Genomic DNA, 13,673 nt, shown 5'->3' on the forward strand with positions numbered 1-13,673 from the left:
GGCCTGCAACTGTTGGAGGAATTAAATACAAGTGTGTTAATTAATTAATTAATTAATTACAAGTAATTAGTTGTAATTACAAGTAATTAGTTCAGTTGGTTACTATGTCTAATGCAAACTAGCATTGAATAAAAAGGGAAACATTCTCCCCATATATATGGTAAGTTTTAGAAGTTGCTTCATGATAGGCACAAAATCAAATGTGCCAGCTGTTCCACAAGGAATGGATTTGATATAAGGCATGGGGTTACTGCACATATTGCAATGATATCTCCTGTCTGAGCTTGTGCTGATTATATTTTCCAGGAGTCTAATACCCACTATCCAAATCCTACAGGATCAAAAAGGATTTGTACATAGCTCAAATCCATAAGGAAACAAAGATATTTGGGGCTGGTTTCTGGAACACATTTTCCATACAAGGCACAGCAGACCCAGGTGCCAAGTGCAAACACAGGAAAGGCAATACCAAAAAGCAGAGCTTAAACCCTGGCCATGTCACTGTATGAAAAGGACATGCTGCTTTGAGCAAGGCTGGGGATATAACTGTGTTAGGAAGTGTTCTGTATCAGGACATCAAGCTATTATTTTTGTGTAGTGAAAATTCAACAATGTAAGTAAGAAAAAAAAAAAAAAAAAGAAAGAAAAAAAAAAGAACAAAAATGACAAAGCATAAAAATAAACTATTTTCCTCAAGCTACATCTAGCAAATCAGAACAGCAGATCCCAGAAACAAAATGAGTGTTGTTTCAGTAGAGCAAAGTGACAGGGCCAACAGCAGATGCACTTCTTGGCACTGAGTTCTGCAAATTTTGTAAGCAGCAGGGATGAACCTGTTCCACCAAAGATTAAGTCTACACAAAAGCATCACATTCAGCATTGGGAAAGAGGCTCCTCTATTGTACTCACAAGCAGCACCAAAGATAGAGTGCCCTGGAGACAAAATGTGAGGCTACTTAGAAACACACTTGCCAACCTGAAAAGAGGCAGCACAATGGTAACTAGTGAAGAAACAGCTGGGCATGGTGGCACCAGGCTGTGTCTTTCAGCCCATGCTATCAACACTTGTTCATGCAGCCAGCGTGTTGTGAAGAGCTGCTTGTCGCTTCCCATTTGGTCTCAGAGGCATGAACAGGGTCCAGTGTCAAAGGAGGCAGGTTAGGGGCTGGGGTTTGTTTTCCTTTGACACTCAACAATATTGGCAAGGCTATAGCTATGATAAGACTGGCCATGTGCAAATTTATATGACAGTTGTGACTTATTGTTGACATTAAAAAAATGCCAGGAAGACTCGAGGTGGTTTTGGAAAAATACAGACCATCATAAAAACAGCTTGGAAAAAACATGCTCCTAGCACATCACAATCAGGCCAAATTCAACAGCAGAAAAGTGTGACTGCTGGCCAGTTCTAATGTAAGCCTCCATAACATGGGTAGTGGACAATCCCATTCAGTTCAATATTTTAACTTCTGGAAAAGCATCTATTCCATTATCCACTCCAATCTCCTTCTCAGTTTTTTTGCAAGAAGCTCATTTCTGCAACTGTATTGAGAAAAACAAATCAGCCTTAAAAAGCTCAATTGTATGAATTATGTGCAGGTTTCAAGCTAAATGAAAACTGAATACTTTTGTGAAAAATGTGTATGCCTCTGCTCCAAGTTATTTGATGAAAAAAATGCTCATCATCTTTCTTTGTTATTTGAATACCCCTCGAAAACAATAAAGAAATCCTTTTAACAGCAATGGAAGAAAAGCCATTACAACAGCCAATGGCTTTTTAAAAAACTTGTCATTTTTTCATGTATAAAGTGTTCTAAAGCCACATACTACTTAATGACCACAGAAAATTATAAGCTTTTTAAAATGCTTCCTTGGACCTTTTCCTAGAAAGAAATCAGGTGTTGCTGCAAGTGATCTGATGATCATAATTCATTAGAGCAGAGGCTGGTGACATGAGTAGCTGGATATCTGGATTTTTGTTCCCCAAAGCTGAAATAAAGCCATGCCCATGGCCACATCAGCACTCTTGGATCAGCATTCTCAAACAGCAAATGCAAGAGGTAGAATTTCTGTCCAGCAGTGATTTTGGTTCATCATTTCAGATGCAGTGTATTCAAGTCACCCAAGATTTAACCCCCAAGAAAAGCACTTCCTACAGCCTTCACTCAAGGAAAGAGCTGCACTCTCCCACTGCACACTTCTTGAGCCACATTTCACAGGAAACATAATGACAGCAAACCACAGTTTGTGCCAGTAGCTTGTGAGCATGCAAGGAGCTATTTATTCATGCAAAGCCCTGACACAGCAACACTTAGGTACAAGAGACTCTTCTCCAGCCCAGAGGAGGCTGTGAAGGCAGAGAATGCCTACTTACATGGGGAATTTAATTTTTTGTTAAGTAGTTTTATCCTTACTCTTCTGAATCAAAATAGTTGATTTCAGGGTATGTTGCAAGATTCAGTCCTTTTCCTATACTGTCAGAAGTTTTGAAATGAACAAATATTATTAGAGGAATTATGTAACTAGAATTTAGTTTACTTGTCTTGAAGCCACTGAGGAATAATGCTGCACATTCTCTATTTTCTTATTTCTGAAATTACCCATTTTATCATGACCCATTAAAACCACTGCATATCTTCTTTCTTACCCCTTTGATGTAGAAATGCACATTACTGAAATTTTCCAAGGTTAGAATTAAATTACTCTAGTTCACAAGACTGAAGTAGCTCTGTCCAAACTTACATCTTAGGAAAAACAAAGCAAGCCCACTTAAAAATTCCTGACCATCCTGAAGATATATCTGTGCCTAAACTTCAGATACTTTTCTTGTCTGGTCTAAAAGGGAATTTTTTCAGTGCTATTCAGGGTAGTATCAGCAACCAGTTCTGTTAAAATGAAGGTTTGCTACTGTTTCCAATATGGTAATTTTTCAGTGGTTTCAAGTTAACCTTCATACATAGAGATAAATGCCTTTAAAACTATTTCTTTTTGCAGTAAGCCCATGAGGTCATTGCTAGAAAGAGGGAACAAAGTTGTTTTTTTATTATAATAAGAATAGAAAAGAAAAGAAAATTGAGAGAAGCTCTAAATGATGAGGGTTTTAATGAAAACTTTAAGTAAAAGAAAAGTTTCTTATAACATTTCTTCTGAATATAATGAAACTTGGTCAATAGTTTCAGAAATAAGATTTAACATACATATTTTTTCTCTTTAAACATCAAAAATACCTATGACAAGTAGATAGGGTACCCTATAACCTCTGTATCCCCACATGCTGTGTAAGTTTCCTAACTATCCAAGCTGACTACAAAATATTTGAGGGCTGTGAGAACCACAGCCCCTTCCAGCTCACTTTTTCCTGAATCAGGATCCAGCCTAGCCCCTGATTTCTGAGTGCCAAGCCCTGACCTATGGCTGCAGCTAGAGCCCATCCCTGGTGGCACTGTGCAGGACCTCTGTGAGCTGCTGGCTTGCACAAGAGCAAGTGGCTCATGGATCTGCTCCAGCCTGAGGCAGCAGACCCTGGCTCTCACATCTGCTCATTTTGTTTCTTCTGTACTCTGTACCTGAGCAGTGCCACACAACCCACAAGTCTGAAATCTCAGTGGCTGGGAGACAGTGAGCATCTGGTAAATGAGCTGAATCTCAACCCGTGGGCACTTGCCTGCATTGTGAGATGTCAGCACTCTGCAGCCCAAGGGACACACTGCAACACCTACTACAGGATCAGTTTTTCCTGCCCACTCCTCATTCCAAGTGTTTCCAGAAAGTTCAAATAGTCTGAACTGTTGATCAATAGATCACACAGCTGCCAAACAGGTTGCTCAGAGTTGCATCCATAGCTTCATGTTACATATGTGCTATCAATATGTATTTGCCACAGGTAGTCTAAAAATTGTCCCATCTGCCAGCCCAGTGCCTGACAGGAATCCAGCTCATGGACAATGCAATCCAAATGCCCATTCACCTAAGGTATGTTCACTGAACTAACTGCAGCAAGGTTGGTTAAAGGCACCTTCTTTGTGTCTCAGTGTCTGCAGCACACACCAGACAGCAGAAAAGCAAAGGAGCCAGTTCATTCCCAAATACACTGACATGTAATCCTTATCACAGAAAAACTCCCAGAGTCCTGTGGATTAGCTATCTACTGACTTAAATGTCTAAAACTACTTCAAGAAATTTATTCTGTTGGCCTTTTATGGCAAAATGCAAGAAGTATTGTTTTGCTAGTTTATAATATACTTTTAGGTTAGACTTAATTTCTAAGCACATGATGCTGGTGTAAGACTAAGAGTAGGACATTAGGCACACAAGAGTAGCTAATTCCACTGCCACCCTCAGATATTTTTACTTAGTCTCAGCAGTCCTGTAATACATCCTCCCCCACCCAGAGTGTCATAGGTTACACCTTTATCTTTCACTTCACTGACAGATACAAATCAGACTCCAGAACACACATTAAAGGGAGTGCATTTTTAGTTTGCAATAAGGATTTTAACTTGGATATTGTCATTGTATCTTTCAGCCTAACTCACCAACCAAAAGTTTCCTGTATTAAAGGCTCTCTAAGCTAACCTTGCTATAGCTGAAATACACCCATGTATCAGGAGATGCACAGAGACTAAAGAGGGAATAGGAGGAGATTGCACTTTGTTTCTTTACAAAAATTGGTTTCATTCATACCTCTCTAATGCTATTATTTGAAAGAACACCCTTTTCAGTCTCATATTCATTTGAAGTTACTTCATTTGAAGTGAATCTAATTGGAAATTTTTCTCACAGTCATTACTTTAAACTTTCTACTTCCTCTTGAAGTATTGCCTATTTCTTTCATTCACTGAGATTGTTTCACACTGATAAATATCAGGGAAGTTCATCAGGAAAATGAAATATCTTACTATCTTAAGGCAAAGATGGAGATATTTTACTTCCTATTATCTTACAACAAATCAGAAAAATTGTAAAATTTTACTTAGTGTTATAAGTGTTATATTTCAGTCACACTTAAGGAAACAGTATATAAAATTTCATCAAGTAAAAATATTATCATTCATCTCCTTAATATTTTGTTTTTCTTGTTGAGGTTAGCAAATATGCATTAATACCAGCGCTTGCTACTAATTGGCCCATTTTCCTTCAGTGATTTATACCCCATATTAAAAGTTACGTATTTTCAGGCAAAGCGCTCAAAGCATTTCATAAAAGCAATAAAAATCTTATCCTTGTTTTGCACACAGTGCTACAGTGGTGATCTGATGATGCAAAATCATTCCATGAATCTATTACAGAGTTAAGAGCACAACCCACATCTCCCTAATCTCATTTCCCTATCCCAGCATCAGGTAAGAGGAGGAACAAAGATGATGTGCAAAGCTTCTCTAAACAAACCCAAGATCACCTCACCCACATTCTATGCATAACAGAGCTTGTCTTACCAAGAACGACAAAATCAAAATGAGTTAGCCTTATTGAAGAGGAGAAAAGATGCCTCTGAGCATCACAGTGCTGAGGTTTTCATACAGTTGCATTTTCAAGGGCTGATCTTGGAGGCTGTTGCCCAAGGCTGATTAGAATTGGAGGCTTTGAAAATTATAGTATTCTCTAATTACAGAAAGGATAGCACTTCTATTTATGAAAAAATGTATGGGTAGTTGCTCAGTGACAATGGGAAGAAAAATAAAATACTGTGACTATTTAAAGAGGTTTATGAAAACATATTACATATTTTAAAGCATCTTTAAGTGCAAATAATGCTTCCTAAATTGTCACTTTTTCCTGCACTTTTCACACTAGGGAAATGTGTGGCCTTGGGCTGAGGGCTGGCCATGCTGGTGGTGGGCTTATCTCTGCCCAGAGGGAGGCAGGTGATGGGAAGTGGTAAATCGATGTCTTTAGGAAAGGCTCAATGCCTGTGGGGATATGCTGATATCTAAGCCAGACAGACATGAACAAGAGGTGTGCCTGCAATTGTAGTTCTGAGTACCAGCAGAATTTTGTTTCTCCTACATTACTTTCTGTAATACAAAGGGGCTCTCCTTTGAGGAGGTGACCAGCAAAAGATGCCCAATGCCCTGGGGGCATGAGGCAGCCATCCCTGAGAGAGCTGCTGGCCCTGGCAGCAAATGCAGGAGCACTGTGGCTCAGGAGGCTTGGTCATGGCAGCAGGCAATCTGCTCATCAGAAACACAACCATACTCTTGGCCTTGGTGCTCCTCCACCAGCCAGCATCTCCCTGGGTTGGCTTCTTTTTCACAACCTGACATTAACTGAGGGCTCAGCTGCCTACCTGCACTCAGGCTGCCCTCAAAGCTGCAATCCTGCTGTCATTCAGAGCAGCTGAGCATTAGTCCCCAGGTATCTTTTTTCCAGACAAAATTAATTGATTTTGCTCGTACCCACTGCCAAAAGCACGCTTTGAAACACCCAGCAGTTCTTACAGGGACAGAGACTGGATCAAGATCTGAGACTGACAGAGAGGTGGAGAGAAGCCAGCTACCAGGAGCTTAAGCAGCACAGCTCCCAAGGGACAATAGCATCAGAAAGGCAGAGCTCTGCTGAACCACTTTTAGCTGTGGAGCTGGGACACAGCTGCTCTCTATCAGCTCACTCTGCTAAACCAGACCTCAGCAGCCTCAGCACAGCCCTCCCCACCTCCCCCTTGTGCTTCAGAAATGCAGAATTGCTGAAAGCTTGTTTCCCTAAGTCTTTTCCTCTGGCAGGATATCAGTGAATTGGCATCTCATCCAGACATTTACACCCTGAGTGGGCAGTGATAAGCAAGAGAGAGCCGAGATGTTGCCATTAAGGAACAATTGTTCCATGTAACACACACAGACCAGGAAGGTTCTGTGACAGTGAATATTATCAGAACTGATGCCTAATCATCCTTCCCTAGAAAATTCTTTCCAGCTATATCTGAGTTTGCAGAGATATGAGACTTCGGGCCCAACCTCCCCTTATTAAAACCATTTGTTGAAAAAATGTACATGCAAGCAGAGGAATATCTACCAACACCTTAGGATGGAAAATACAGAAATATAACTAACTAGTTTACATTTTTTCAGATTGAATTAATGGAAAAAGTTATCACTTGACTGTTTACATTCATCGGGATAAATGCTGACAGGTTTTATATAGGCTATAATATCCATCTGGAAGATGTTTGGATATTTCCAAATTTCAGGAACAGTCATTTTATTTGCAAGACAAAGGAAAAGGCTAAAGTTTGAACTGACTCCCCCATTCCACGAGGAAAATATTTTTTTTTTAAAATGCCACAACCATGTTAAGCTCCTATGTAGAAAAGATTCATATACTAGCATTAGACTTAGTTCTCAAGAGGGATTTTTAAAAGTAGCCTTGAACCTATGGTTTATCATACTTTATTTAAAAGAATTTCTTTAAAAGATCCATCCAGATACTACATTCCTTCAGGCATCTGAAATGCTGATCATGATTTGACTGCTTGTGAAAAAGCACTTGTTTGGAGGCAAATCTGATGTCTGACTCTTGTGAAATGAGGGCGTTAAAATAATCTGGCACAGGATAAACTACAAGGCACTTTTAAAAGAAACAGCTGGTTCCTTCCAACCTGGGCAGGGGACAGTCAGAATTTCCTTTGTTTTCAGTAGATTTTAAACTAAGTCTATTGTTAAGGGAAGGACTGTGAGCTACCAAATGCCTAAGCAATACTGCATCTTGTCTATGCTACACCATCTGTCTTTGCAAAGCTACTGCAATATCAGAAGCCTTCCTGTTTGGTATTTCATGTTTTATGTATGCTGTGATATCTTTTCATAGTACCAACTTAAATATTGCAAGACTTTCTACGGGTTGAGAGAAACATTTTCCTTCTCCCTCCCCTATCAACAGATAGTGTTATTCTCACTAGAATTCAGTAATTCTAGTGTGGGGATGGGGGATTGCAGTAGTCCATTTGTAGGGCTTTCTCTTCATAGTGCATATAGGATGTAACTTTACATTTCAGACAGAACAATGGACATAATTAACTTCTGACAGTGCCTTGCTGGCTGACAGGTGGCAGGACATACATTATCCTGCATGAGGCATCTCCCATGCAACTCATGGGGTGCTGGAGAAATGGGCAGGAATAAAATATTTTTCATGGGAAAAATAGATTCCTTGTAAATCAACAAGAAAGAACAGAGCTTTGAAGGGACATAAAACTCTACCTAGACGAAGTCCCCAAAATGTTTCAGTTCACTGACTTAAGAATACAGGGACTGGAATTCTAAATGTATCCATAATGAACTCAGCATCAGAAGTCATCATGAAATATGGTCGTAGGTACAGCTTGCCTCTACCAAAGCCCAGACTACACATCTAGCTCAACAGAAATATGGTCTGAGTGAGAGAGGGAAAATCACTTTCTTTCCTCATTCTTATAGAATGAAAGAGAAACTCAGCAATTTTTGCTCAATTGAATGAATGGAGATTTAAATGATGCTCAGCAATGGCTCAAGAAAAATTGTGATTTCACTTGTGTCAGTGTTTAATAACACATAAAGGGACACTGAAGTTGATCTGCATACATGTTTAAATACCTAAGAGCCAGGCTACAGGACAAGCTAGTGCCTTCATTTCCAAATTCAACTGGTCTTCCCGAGTAGTTCCTCTATTTGCTCATCAAGGGAATCCTAAAAACTAAAGTTTTTAGTTCTGTCCTTGACTAGAAGGAGACTGCCCCCCATCAATATGCATCATCCAAATAACTTGAAATTAGACAACTCTTCATTGAGAGGGTTTCTCTGAATATACAGAAACTTTGGAAACATCAGGGTTAATGCTAAATTCTTCCTTATTCTTGCTACCAAGGACTTCATCAAGTTTCTGTAACACCTCCCTCAGGAAAACAAAAAGAGACTGAATACTTTCTCCTTGGACCTTTATCCTTATGTATTATACAGGTGGCTGACAGGCTTGGCAAGAGGAATGCTGTAAGGGTCTGATGGACACAGAATGACAGACCTAAGAAACCATAGAACAAGATAAATCAATGTAATCTCAATATGCCATCAAATTCAATGTTTAACATGCAGTAAAAATCAGACTCCTCAGAAATTTGCGGGACTATTTAGAGTGATGCATTAAGTAACTTGCTGACAAATCATATATTTCATTTTTTATTACCTAGCACAACCATTTTAAATGAATAAAATTGCCTGGCTTGGTGGAGGTAGAATGCAAGTCATTGACTTCAGTAATTGTAACAGTATTTAACCCAATACTGAGACCAACAGAAAAAAATATTTTAAGCAAATAAAACAAAAATGTATATTTTTATAGCTTGCAATTGAACACTCTAACACCATTTGTTTTACTCTTAGTATTAGCCCGGCATTCCAGAGGCAAATATTTTTTTTTTAAATTTCTTAAGGCAGTAATCCAATTCCAAATAAGATGTAATTACCTACACCAAAGGGACACAGATTATTACACATGAGCAATCAGTGTAAGTATGGCTAGTCCAGCAGGAATTTTTTTTATTTGAGAAGTTATAGAGGACATTGCACTGCAATAAGGTGCAGGTCCTCTTTCTTTTGTAGGTTTGCCTTCACATTCACCTTTTGAACATAAAACAGACTATTTTTTTCCCCATGAAGAGGAAAGGTAGGTGTTCTGCACACTTTCCCAATAACAGGGAGCTGCTCTGTATGAGCAATTAAACTAAAAATAAATAAAGCCTATTTCTATCTGGGAGCACAGTCAAGCCAAACACCAAGCATATAGTCAAAACAATGGTTTTTTTTCTGGCCTAACTCCAGAAAAAAATTACAGAGGAAAGGATATTCTGTTTTGAAATGAGTTGGAAAAAGGAGAAAATAAAAGCCTCTTGAATTCACATAACAGATACATTTATTTTGATCTAAACTTTTTAATCTCAGCTCAAAAGTCATGTTTTGTTGAAAATGGAGTAATGGCACAAGGGAGTTACAAAGAAGCAACTGAGAGGCATCACTCATGTTGTTCAGGAAAAAAAAGTGTTACAGTTATCAGGAATAACCAGAGTGGAAAAAATAAATATGATCTTAAATCACTCAAGCTTCCATGTTTGTCATTCATGATAAAGCTTAGAAAGCAAATTATTTTTCTACTGCTGCACAATAACCAATAAAAAACTTAGAAACTTAGAAAATAAGAGGAAATTAGGAAAAACTTTTTCCTAACAAAGAAACTATGCAAAAACAGTTATTCATTCATTTAAATCCAAGAATCACTAAATTCAAGAAGAATGGGTTCCTGTATATCCATCTGAAAAGCAACTTCAGAATTTGTCATACATGGCTTATTGAACTCCTCTCCCAGTAAATCTTCCAAGACTTATGTGACTGTCAGCTGCAAAACAGCTGCTCATGAACAGCCAAGTGACAGCCATGGCTGGTTTGATATGCTCTGTTTGGTTCTTTCTCCATCAAAGTGGAAACAGAAAGGAAGTTCTGGGACTCAGCAAAGGCTGTGGGCACTATACAGCTCAATACATGTCATGTTAGAGTTTAACAGTGTTACCCCAATACACAGGTTGAATTTTTCTTTTTTTCTTTGAGTTATCTTTAAGGATAATTACAGGTCTTTGTAAGAAGAAGAGTTTAACTTCTGAGATGACCAAGGTAACTCCTAGCCTGAAGAATCTACCAGTGACAACCCCTCTCAGGTCACCAGCATTTCAGTGCTATTGTTATAAAAGTCTCTGTAGAGATATCACACACAACACAGTGTTAATGTCCAAATGTTGACTGACATATCTGCAAAGTCATAACAGATTCAGTCACAATAGTAACACCACCCAATTTTACTTGAATTCTGACAAAGTTTGAAAAACACTGTCATTTTGGAATATTACTATCTGCTAATACTACAATGTATTGTAATGAAATAAAAAAGCTCCTGGTTGTCCATTTTAATAGTTGCCCTAATAGACACTGGAAAGGTGAGGACTGAAATTCATTACAAATAAATAACTTTTTATGCAAATTCCTGAGATATTTGAAAATAATTTATATCTCTTTTTTGAGATAATGTGTGCCTGAAAACCTGAAAACTGATACTTGTATTTAAGTATAATTTTAAAAGCCCAAACAAAAACCGGGTGAGAAGCTGAAAAGCTGTAATAATTTTGGAAATAGACCTGCATATTAGATTTAGATTTCTTAACACACAACTGTTCACTTCCTTATTTAAGCTTTCCCTGATCAATTTGCCTTTCCTCCAGTTACCAATATCACCATATTTTTCACTTCCTTGCAAACTTCTTCAGCAGCATTGCATGAGCACATAGGACTCAAGAGGATCTGAATAATTAACAGATACAAATTACATTGAGAGAGCTGCCTTGTAGAGGGGGCACTGGCATTGTGCTTGGCCACTGCCCACCTCACCCTGCATTGCAAGTCACATTTTTTCCCCACCAGCTCAGTTGTTTCCTCTGGAAGTTTTCTGAGTATGCTGAGGATTTGAAGTAAAAGCTCTATCAGCCAAAAATTAACTGCTAACTGCCTCAAGTGCCCAAGACTTACCTGTTGACCAAGTCTCATTTTAATTATTTTAGCTTCTGCATAATATCCTATTCTCTGCTCATTTAGACTGTAAACTACTCCGAGCAAGGAATTTCTCCTGGTGAAAATAGAATGGGGTATAAGATGAGGGCTTTGGTTTCAATCAGAATGTCTCAGGTTTAAAGCCACAAGGGCTGTGTAAGTTTCAGTCACCAACTACATGAGCTCACACTTGATCATGAAGCCTGTGTAAGTGTGCATAAAGATATTTGTCTATGGACAGACACAGATTTGTCAACAAACATATAATGCATATTTTTATATGCTGTATGTACAGAATTTTAAAAATTACTTAGACATCTAAATCTGTACTTATCATCTCTGATTCCCTTCAGGAACAAAGAGGGGAAGTAAGAAATACTCCAGAACACAACCCCATCCAGCAGCATGACACTGTGTGATTTTGGTAAAACCATTTTTCAAAAACTGAGGTAGTCTAGAGAGAGAAAAGTCAGACTGCAATGAATCATATAGAATTTGTAACAGAAACTGAAACAGCCCCAAGACCTTCAGGATGGTGTTACACCTTTACTGAATCTCCTCAATTTCAAAATTCATCACAGGAGACTGTCACTAACACTATATAAGGCTGTTAGTTCAGTATTCCCTTAAGAGGTAATAATTTTCCACATGCTGGAGATATTAGTGTAAAAAAATACCCTCTACATAAAAAAGTCCTGTGTGCATTTGGCTTCAGGGAGTAAAAGGAGTCATAAAATCAGTTCTTGTCTTAGGTTCCTTATCAGTATGTATGCCTCATTAATGGAGCCTTTCTTAGCTGCAACAAGGGATGTTTCTAAGAAGTCTTGAACTAGAGGTTTTCACTGCAAGGAGTTCAGAGCTTGGTGAAGTATCCTCAGACGTAAAGGAGCTCTGAGGAAATTCAATTTGCAAGTGAGGATGGGGAAGAGGATGGAAGGGAGATAAGAGACAGAAATAACTGTGTGGATTAGGGAAAGGTTGTTTTAGCTAATATGACTGCCAAAACTGTTCCACTTGCTAACATTCCCTGTAATGAAAAGGACCCTGGCACTTTTCCTTAAAATCTACAGCAAGCAAGGTTCACACCAGAAAGATTTATATATACAGAAAATGCAAATTTCATTCCCTGGAACGAGTAAGGATGTGGACATTCCCTTTAAAGTGCTTTATTTGATTATTAATTCCTTTCAAACCATATAAACTACCCTGAAGAACAGAAAGTGCTCTTGCTCTGAAGGATCTAAATGCAGTGGTTTACCATATTATCAGTCTCCAGCTCTCTGCTCTGTTTGAGATAAATGCACAGTGGGTAAGACAAAAAGCAGGGCCAGGTTTGCACCAGTTCACAGCACAGCACAGCTCATGAAAAAAGGCTGGGACAGGAGAGGCAACACCCAAAGCACTGCACTGCTTGTGTGTGAGCACAGGCTCTTGGCTCAGCAGCAGCTTGTGTGTGTGGTTCTGCTTCAGACCTGCCATATGCCCTGGATGCACTGCTGGGCTGGATGCTCTCAGACATCCCTCTGCCCCTTGGAACTGAGTGTTCACCCAGGGAAGTGTCTCCTATGGCCACCTAGGAAAGAGATCTGCAAGTACCTCAGACAGGAGGAATAGCCTTGAATCAGGGGAAAACTTCCACATCCTGGAGGGTTAGCTTCATAGTTAGCTACTTTTTTCTGGAAGTAGAGATTATGGAACACAGGTGCCACAAACAGGAAATGGCAATCTATATGATCAGAAGAAATGGTGTAGACTGAGACATTCTGCATTAAAATGCAACCACGCTGCAAACACAGGGAGCTTTTTGAATCCTCAGGGCTAATAGTGAAGTGTCCATCACCTTGCTATGGGAAATGATCTAAAGTAGATCAGATTTGACAAGACAAAGCAGCTTTGAAACCCACTGCAAGCTGAATTCCAGACTGTTAATTCTGCTTGAAAATCCTTACCATCTAAAATTAAGGATTAGGGTGAAAAGGGGTTATTTAGCAGCTTCCATCTTTCTGGACAGAATGAAGAGGCAATGGCCACCTGGAGCCCAGGCCCTGAAGGGTAGATTGCAATGTCAGTAAGTGCTGCAGAGGGCTGAGGTGGGTCAAAATCCACAGCCTGCTCACT

The 13,673-nt window shown here is 39.1% G+C and overlaps 1 long non-coding RNA gene across 1 annotated transcript; it reads right to left on the reverse strand.

The window, feature by feature from the left end:
• Nucleotides 1–8,800: 8,800 nt before the first annotated feature.
• On the reverse strand, nt 8,801–13,218 carry LOC306801253. The gene is made up of 2 exons (XR_013774037.1): nt 13,152–13,218; nt 8,801–8,988 (listed from the first exon to the last, which is right to left on the reverse strand). It is a non-coding gene; the product is annotated as an uncharacterized lncRNA (long non-coding RNA).
• Nucleotides 13,219–13,673: the final 455 nt, after the last annotated feature.

The sequence above is a fragment of the Erithacus rubecula genome (assembly GCF_903797595.1).
Source record: "Erithacus rubecula genome assembly, chromosome: 4".
NCBI classification, from domain to species: domain Eukaryota; kingdom Metazoa; phylum Chordata; class Aves; order Passeriformes; family Muscicapidae; genus Erithacus; species Erithacus rubecula.